General features: G+C 46.9%; 2 non-coding genes across 2 annotated transcripts; both read left to right on the top strand.

The window, feature by feature from the left end:
* The first annotated feature begins 4,079 nt into the window (after nt 1-4,079).
* Nucleotides 4,080-4,152, top strand: TRNAF-GAA (transfer RNA phenylalanine (anticodon GAA)). Its single transcript has one exon. It is a non-coding gene; the product is annotated as a tRNA-Phe (tRNA).
* Nucleotides 4,153-5,034: 882 nt separating this feature from the next.
* On the top strand, nt 5,035-5,106 carry TRNAA-UGC (transfer RNA alanine (anticodon UGC)). The gene has a single exon. It is a non-coding gene; the product is annotated as a tRNA-Ala (tRNA).
* Nucleotides 5,107-7,504: the final 2,398 nt, after the last annotated feature.

Here is a 7,504-nt window from a genome sequence, read left to right as displayed (position 1 = left end):
TTCAAAAGTTTCCCAGTACCCCCCCCCTTTGTGACCTCATACAAAGGCTTGGCTAATACTGCAAAGTTTGGGATCCACAGTCTGCAAAACCTCACAGCTCCTAAGAATTCTCTCACCTGCCTTCTGGTCTTAGGCTCAGGTAGATTGCAAATGACCTGCTTTCTTTCTGATCCCAGGCTGCGCTCCCCCTGTCGGATAGTAAATCCCAAGTAATGTACCTGCTGTCAGCAGATCTGAGCTTTTTTCTTGGACACCTGATACCCACAGTCTTCCAGGTGCTGGAGTAGGGCATCTGTTTCCTTGGCGCACCCGACTGCTGTGGGGTGTCCCAGCAGAAGGTCATCAACGTACTAGAGCAACACGCAGCCTAGGTCTCTGGTGGGAAACTTCTGGAGGTCTCGAGTCAATGCTTCCCCAAAGATGGTGGGGGAGTTCTTGAACCCTTGGGGAAGCTGGGTCCAAGTGTACTGAGTCACTGACACCTGACTCTGGATCTTCCCACTGAAAGGCAAACAGTTTCTGACTCTCAGATGCTAAAGAAAGCGTCTTTCAGGTCCAAGCAGGTGAACCAGCTGTCTTCAGCTGGCAGCAACCCCAACAATGTGTACAGGTTAGGTACTGTTGGATGTGAAGTCACTGTAGCTTGATTAACTAAGTGCAAATCCTGTACCGGCCTGTAGTCCTTGGTCCCTGGCTTGGGAACAGGCAGGAGGGGAGTGTTCCATGGAGACTGACAAGGAACTATAATTCCAAAGGTTCTTAGGCGCTTGAGATAGACCTGGATACCTTCAAGAGCTTCTCTTGGGACCGGGTACTATTTTTGCCTAACTGGCTGGGCCCCAGGCTTAACTTCCATAAGTATGGGGGCTTGGTTGACTGCCAACCCTGGAGGGTTGTCTTGTGACCACACTTTTGGCCACCGCTTAGCTAGAGCTGGTCTTATATCTTGGCCTGGCTCAGTTAAGAAAAGTCTCCATTCCTCCTCTCAGGGGACTGTAAGGGTCATAGTGACTCCTGTTCCAGGTAACTTTAGCAACAAATAGCCATGCTCTGTAAAAGAGATGGTGGCTGTCAGCTTGCTAGGCAAGTCCCTTCCCAACAAGAGCAAGGAACAGTCAGGCATGTACAAAAACTGATGAATCACTTTATGTCCTCCTACAGTACAAGTCCGGTGCAAGCAGAAAGCTTGCTTTGCTGAAACCCCTATGGCTCCGATTGTCAATAGTCTTTTTGGATAAGGGGGCAAATGGGGCAGTTACTACCAAATGTTCAGCACCGGTATCAACAAGAAAATCAATGTCTTTACCCTCGACTGTCATCCTGACCATAGGCTCTTTGGGGGCACTTGAGCCCAGTCCCCCTCAGTCCAATAACCCTTTTGCCAGGTTGAGCAGGGCCCCTTCCTCCTTGTCTGGGGCCTCCTGCTCTGAGTCACCTTGTTTTCCTTTTAGATAAGGGCATTTGTTCTTCCAATGTCCTATTTCTTTACAATAAGCACACCTGTTACGCTGCAAACGCTGACAGCCAGGCTGAGTTTCTTTCCCAGGCCCCCGCTTGCCTTGCCTCTTTGGGGGGACCCCTCTGATTGCTGCAGCTAACAGGTCAGCATTTCGCCAGGCCTGACGTTCATCCTCTTTGCAGTTTTCCTTATGGCTTACTGCATCCCTGTTTACTAACACCTGGTTAGCTATTTCTAATAACTGTGATGTATTCATCGCTGCAAAGCCAGCCTGTTTCTGCAGTTTTCCTCTAATGTCTTCTGCGCTTTGACTAACTAAAGCCATGTTAATCATGCGCTGATTTTCAGGGCTATCGGGATCAAAGGGAGTATATATACGATGGGCCTCACACAGTCTCTGATAGAATTGTGCTGGACTTTCTTCTATTCCCTGAACGACTTCAGAGACTTCATTAATGTTTGTGGCCCTCTGGGCTCCCCTCTTTAATCCTTCCAAGAGAGCTTCCCTGTATTGGTTTAGCCTTTCCACATCCTCTCTTTCATTTGGGTCCCACTGGGGTCAGTTGGTTCCTGGTAACTAGGTCTTTACATACTCTTGGGGGTTTTGGTAATCAGCCTCTTAGTTGCTGCTTGGAGCACTCTCCGCCTTTCATCTGTGTTAAAGAGGAAGGTGAGCAACTGGTAGCAATCAGCCCAGGTGGGGTTGTGGGTCTGGATAATAGTTTGGAGCAAATCAATTAGAGCTTGTGGCTTTTCAGTATAGGACAGGGTACCAGTTGAGAAGGTCAGCAGAGGTGAAGGGCTGGTACACAAAAACATGCCTCTCCACCATGTGACCGTCCTCATCTATCCCAGTATACCGCTGCTCTTTCAGGGGCATTTGTATCCCAATTTTGGGTCGTAAACCAAGCCAAGGGAGGGGTTTCTTCCAAGTCTTCACCTCCTCTCTTGTCTACTCTGGGTGGCCTAGGGATATGTATGTTTTGCAGAGGGGCAAGCACTGTGGGCTCAAGAGTGGGGAGCCTCTCTCCCTGGTAAGGGGAGGGCATCACTGGGATCACTGGTGCCAACTCCTGCAATGGATCTTCTGATGTTGGGTCGAACAGAGCTTCAGGAGTTGATTTCCCTTGGCAGGTGGAGTGGGATCCTTCCTTGGTTATCTTTCTCTTTGCTACTAGGACTGCTGCTGCCTGCCCTCTTAGCCACCGTGGGGGTTCTAGCACCAGCTGTAACCAAGTATCTATGTATGGGAACTGGTCTGAGTATCCTGCCTTACCAGTTACCCTGTGCCATACTTTAGAAACAAGGGACCTGTCCAAACTTCTTTCTGATGGCCAACCCACTTCTAATGTTGGCCAATCTATTTCACACAAAGTTCTAAGTTTTCCTGGTGTCATAGTAACCCCATAGTCTCCACTAAATCCTTCCTTGAAATTTTGCAACATAGTTCCTAGTGGAGTGGGCTTTCTTTGTGTCTGACCCATGTTTCCACGAGACAAAACACCACACTCACACCACACGCACACCACAGAACAAAGAGCGGGTAAAAAGGGCACACACACACACTCTTTTAGTTTACACCAAACCAGAATCAAAACCAAAATCAGAGTATCTAGAAATCCAAGCTAGGTCAAAACCAAATCCAAAGTATCAAGCAATTCAAGTCAAGTCAAAGCCAAAGTGCCGGCTCAGGCAAGCCGTGGGTGATCTGGTGATCAGGCCACGCTTCCACTCAAATGGAGTGGGCAAGTTCCAAAGACCAGTCTTACCACATTTCAGATGTCCAGACTTAAAGGGCCAGTTCCTTCCCCATGTTCAGCCACTGTGTTGATTCTCTATGGGGCCTGCTGTGCACTGCTGTGAGGAGGCATTCCATCCAGGCAATTGCCTACCCGGGAGCGCTCTCAGGATCCCCGTCGCTCAAGCTGGCCAGAGTCTCCCGCAGGGACGTTCCACAGGGCAGGCCTAAGTGGCCTAAAGGGCTGCCTTGACCGCGTGTTAATCACCTCGATTCCCGGTCAGGAAACCAACAAATGTAGCAGGACGAGCCACAGACAAAATTCCTCAGACACTGGATTAAAAAGGAAGAGGTTTTTATTCCACTGGGAGCATTGGCAGACTCGTCTTAAGAGCCGAGCTCCCCAAAAACAGAGTTCCTGGAGTTTTCAAGGGCTTACAGCTCCAAGGGGTTCCACATGAAAGGGTCGTGATAGATTGAGAGCACATGTGGTTAGAGTGGGGGTTTAATCTTTTAACCTCAGGCCTGGTCATCAATGGCACTGGCTGGTCTTGCCACTGACTTAATTCCTGTTGTTTTTCAACTTTTTCTTCCTCCTCCTCTTCAGAGACAGGAGACAGTAAGAGAAATAGTTCTCTCCTCATTGCTTTGCCCTATTCTTCATCTTTGCCTTTTCTTTCCCCGGCTTTTGCTAACCCATTCATTGTCCTTAAAACTGGGTCCTATTTTCAGATATAAATTGGAGCAGAATCCATATTTTGGGGGTGAAGGGGTGAGTGAATGACAGGGGATATTGAAGACAACAGAACTGGAAGATATACTGACCCCACAAATGACAGTTTTATATTTTGAAGAAATAGCTAAAAGAATAGGCTCAAAGCAGCCGAAATAGCTCAGTTGGGAGAGCGTTAGACTGAAGATCTAAAGGTCCCTGGTTCAATCCCGGGTTTCGGCAGGTTTCTTTTTTCAGTTTTAGTTTTACTAATAGAACTCTTATTTTTATTTATTTATTTATTTTTTCTCGGAGTTTCACTCTTGTTGTCCAGGATGGAGTGCAATGGAGCGAACTCGGCTCACTGCAACCTCCACCTCCTGGGTTCAAGCGATTCTCCCGCCTCAGCCTCCTGAATAGCTGGGATTACAGGCAGGCACCACCACGCCTGGCTAATTTTGTATTTTTAGTACAGACGGACTTTCTCCGTGTTGGTTAGGCTGGTCTCAAACTCCCGACCTCAGGTGATCCCCCAGCCTCGCCTCCCAAAGGGCTGGGATTACAGACGTTAGCCACAGCGCCCAGCTAATACAACCCTTATACAACACTTGCATGCCAATACCAGAAGGGTGTATAGAACTCCAATTTTTTGCTGTTGAAAATCCGATAAAGGTAATACACACACACACACACACGTGTGTGTATATACGTATATATATATATATATGCATGTATATATGCATCACTCTCTCCTTTGGTTTCATATTCCACTGAAGTCTTCCATGAAGCGCTGACATTAAATAAATTATTTAAAGTCTTAAACCTAGGAAGTGATTTCTTTTTTTTTTTTTTTTTGAGATTGAGTTTTCCTCAGGCGCCCAGGCTGGAGTGCAGTGGCACGATCTCGGCTCACTGCAACCTCCGCCTCCCGGGTTCAAGGATTCTCCTGCCTCAGTAGCTGGGATTACAGGCGCCTTCCATTTCATGTCGTATACAGTATTCTAAATAATTTATATCCCCTAGTAGTACCGAGGATCTTCTACTCACAGCCGCTGCAGACGCTCCATAATACTCAGAAAAAGAAAGCTACCTCCTGAAAATTATTACAACAAGGTTTTTCAGGAAGGGGGTGTAGCTCAGTGGTAGAGCGCATGCTTTGCATGCATGAGGCCCCGGGTTCGATCCCCAGCACCTCCAAACGTTGGTTTTGCTATGGCAGTGTTCAAACCTAATTCTCAAGCAAGTTAGACTCCGAATTCTCAAGCAACGTAGACTTCTGCCTCTGCACCTTTTTCTATCCTATTTCTGCACATATAGAGAGTAAAGACGTAACCCAATGGGTTGCCTCCATTTATAACCAATCTCTATGCTGTGAGCTTCGACGTCACCGAAGGCGATTGCCACAGCCGAAGGAAGGTGAAAAAGAAATGAGGAAGAAAGAATGGGATCCCAACAGGGCCTCTTGAACCTAAACAAAAGACTGCACATCCACGGGCAGTTCACATTCGCTCTCACTTTGTACTATGATTAAAGAGAAGGAAAGACAAAGAAGAAGAAGGGAGAAAAACGCCGCGCGGCCTTTTTTTTTTTTTTTTTTTTTTTTGAGACGGAGTCTCTCTCTGTAGCCCAGGCTGGAGTGTAGTGGCGCGATCTCCGCTCACTGCAACCTCTGCCTCCCGGGTTCGAGTGATTCTCCTGCCTCAGCAGCTGGGATTACAGGCGCGTGCCATCACGCCTGGGTAATTTTTGTATTTTTAGTAGAGACGGGATTACATCATGTTGGCCATGCTGGTCTCGAACTCCAGACCTCAGGTGATCCACCCGCCACAGTTTCCCAAAATGCTGGGATTACAGGGGTGAGCCACCGCTCCCAGCGTCGTCTTTTTTTTTACATTAGTTTTGTTTTCTGGGCCAAAGAACAGAGTGAAAGCATCTATCCACTGATTTCTCCTACAGTCTCTCCCTGTCAACCTGCGCAGAGAGCACAGCCACAAGTATGATCCAATACTGAGACAACGACTGCTGTGGCTCTCCAGCCGCTTGAGGTGGGAGTGGAAGGATACTGAATGACCGAATGAAGACTGTCGCGGAATTAGAGGCCTTCCACATGCTAGGAGCAGAAACCAATATGGATCAACATTCCGTACTGATATTCCATACAGTTGATTCATTTTCCTGTATTTCTTCAACAATTCCATTTCCTTGTTAAAATAAAACATTGCCTGGAAACTTCTGTTAACGGCCAACGGAGGACTCATATGAAAAAGTAGGAAAAGTTTTTCTGTCACAACAGAAAATAGACGCAGAGTAAAAGGTGAGTAGATCGCAGATGTGTTGAGCACTTCCTTAGGTAAAAACAAAACAAAACAAAAATTGTTTTGTTCTTTCTCGTCATTCACATCACATCTACATTGTATGACCAGGGAACTTCCAGGAAATCCTGTCCACTAATGATACCTTTTAGGGGTTTCCAATGCTGTATGTTCCAAAATTGCTGTACTCTGTGTGTAGGTTTGCTGTTGAATCAAAGCATCTTTGAGAGGCAACAGAGTATGATGTTTGTCACCATCCACCAGTCTAACACTCTATCAGGCTGGGATGTCCTTACTTCTTGATTCTTTTATCCAGTAAAAATATCCATAACCAGCTTCCAGGAGGGATACTGTCTTGTGAAACCTGCTTAGCTCAGGATTGCCTGTGTGCCCCCAGGCCAATCATATGTTTGTTTTAAGATGCATTTTTTGAAGAGGTAATGAAGACATGCCATATATTTTCTTTTCATTTCTTGTTTTTTCCCCCCTGCTATCTACTGGTTCTCTCGAGGCACTTTAAGGAAACAGTGTCATGTTTGCCACAAAGGATGCTGCACAGGAGAGCAAGGGGTGAGGGATTAGGGCGCTACTAGTGGAATGCCAAATTCCAGGCCCAACCTCAGATCTACAGAATCAGAACTGATAAGAGTGGGGCCCAGCTGCCCGTGTTGGATAAGCCCTCAAGTGACTTTGATGTTAAAGTTTGAGAAGCACTGCTCTAGAAATTTTAGAAGGAGGTCCCAGGGCCAGATGTTTGCTAAGGAGAAAGAGTTGCTCCCGGGGTTCCCTGCCTATTTTCAATAAAAAAAACTCGGACCATCTAGGAAAGCCAGTGAGGTTTATATTTGCCTTACATCAGGGGTGAGAGTGAATTTGTTATCTCTTTGAGACCTTCAATATTTTAGATGACTGGAGATCACACCCAAGAGCCTTTGATTTTCCTGTAGAAGAACTCACAGGGGTTCTTTAGAGCCAGGAGACTATTTCCAGCCAAAATACCTGGAGCCCTTTCGAGCCATTTTGGCCTCTCAATTTGAAACCCAAGCTTGGAAGTTTCTAAGTTCTAAGGAAGACTCTGTAATCACTCTTTCTCCATCCTCAGGGTTGGGATTCACCCTCCTGTCTCTCCAGCCCCCACTAATTCTCCCATTGTTCTGGTCTAAGATCAAGTTGTTAAAACCCAGTCTATGTCGCTGGGGGCGGTGGCTCACACCGGTAATCCCAGCACTTTGGGAGGCCAAGTCGGGCAAATCACGAGGTCAAGAGATCAAGACCATCCTGGC

This window comes from Chlorocebus sabaeus, chromosome 17, assembly GCF_047675955.1.
Source record: "Chlorocebus sabaeus isolate Y175 chromosome 17, mChlSab1.0.hap1, whole genome shotgun sequence".
Classification (NCBI taxonomy): domain Eukaryota; kingdom Metazoa; phylum Chordata; class Mammalia; order Primates; family Cercopithecidae; genus Chlorocebus; species Chlorocebus sabaeus.
Note: the sequence above shows the minus strand (reverse complement) of the source record. Positions and strands in the feature narration are given on the sequence as shown.